Here is a 1,619-nt window from a genome sequence, read left to right on the forward strand (position 1 = left end):
CTTTCACAGTTTGCATTTGTCAGGTTGACAGGTTCTTTATTTTCATGTTTATTAATCATGTTGTCCCAAACCACTCTCCCAGTGAACATAAAGGAAATGCTGTATAAGGTTTTTCTGTGACACATCAGTGCCCAACACATGGCAAAATAGCTTTAATTTCTGATATAATCGCTTTCATTTCTTTGTTTATCTTTCTGAGATTAGTGTTTCCAAAGCAGTGCAACAGTTATAGTTTATTTGAGTCATGTTGGAGAGAATACAGAGATAAAAGGATGAAGAGGTACGAGATAAAGGGGAGCTTGAATGCATGTCAGCTGTTACTGTGTTGTTCTGATCTATGAAGATTACCGTGTATTATTTATGGATTCACTAACAGGCGACCCTGAGGGAAGTTGTTATGGTTTCAGTTGACGCTAGAGTTAGTTCAATGATGCCTCTTTCAGGACAGTGTATGCTATTGCATTACTTAGGGGAAACCATAGACAGTGTCATGCATTACATTCCATGAATTAAAAAGTTTAATAAAGTGATTTTGGATTCTACAGTATATTGATATTTAAGTCTCCGCAAGCTCAAACTTAAAAGTCAAAAACATGTTGCTCAGTTTTGTAGGTCTCAATATTGTGACCTGTTAAAGATTATAGCTTCAAATCACTGAGGACAATCAATCAGCTGCCTGTCTCCCCACTCCTCAGTCAAATAAGGCTGGCTGGTTATGCTTTTGTTATTTTCTTTCACATGAAAACTATACATTATTGATTTAAATAAATACAACCTAATGTCAAATATCAGAGAGATCCAAATAATACATAAAATACTCATTACTCAGAAGCATATTATGCATATGTGACTGGTTAAGGGGGTTGGGGGTGGGCTGCAATTGTATCATATAACCAGACGTGCATTGGGTTACATTCATATTGCAACATACAGAAACACTTGACTTGTATGTAGACATTTTATTTTATGTTGTCAGTTAGTGGTGCTTTTTACATATACATAGCTATATATATTCATTTGTCTTTATATATATAGGCCTACACCAATTTTTTCACATAGTCATGCACATAATATTCCTGTATATTCTTTACCTTTATGGGTTCAGCTTTGTTGTCCTTCTGTTGTTCTTAGCTGTTATGTCTATTTCTGTGTAAGTAGACTGAGAACAATGAAAAAAAACTCATTAAGCGGATTCTGATTCCAATTCAGATATTGGTAAGGACTATTTTTAGTTGAGACTTAAGGCATAAATAATATCAGTTTTGCTTTTAAAAATTAAAACATAAGTTACAGAACCTGCCACAACAATGCCACTGTTTAAATCCCTCTTAATTGTCTTATCATCTGCTTCAAGTAACACATTTCTGCTTATCATATGGGTGTAGGATACATGCCCAAGCAAAGTTGTCATTTTACCTCTGGCAGGCCTTTAGAACAAACATACAAAACTAAAAAACTTTTAAAAACTAAACTAACAACAGACAAGAGCATGGAAGAGGATATGATTCATGCCCCGTAGTCAGTGGGTGGTTTTTGAATAAATAAGGTAATAAGGCCAATCGAACAACAACTAATCGAAAGTCACGTCCCGATCTCTCCTTGGAAGGATTTTAACATCA

This window comes from Micropterus dolomieu, linkage group LG03 (genome assembly GCF_021292245.1).
Source record: "Micropterus dolomieu isolate WLL.071019.BEF.003 ecotype Adirondacks linkage group LG03, ASM2129224v1, whole genome shotgun sequence".
Taxonomy (NCBI): Eukaryota; Metazoa; Chordata; class Actinopteri; order Centrarchiformes; family Centrarchidae; genus Micropterus; species Micropterus dolomieu.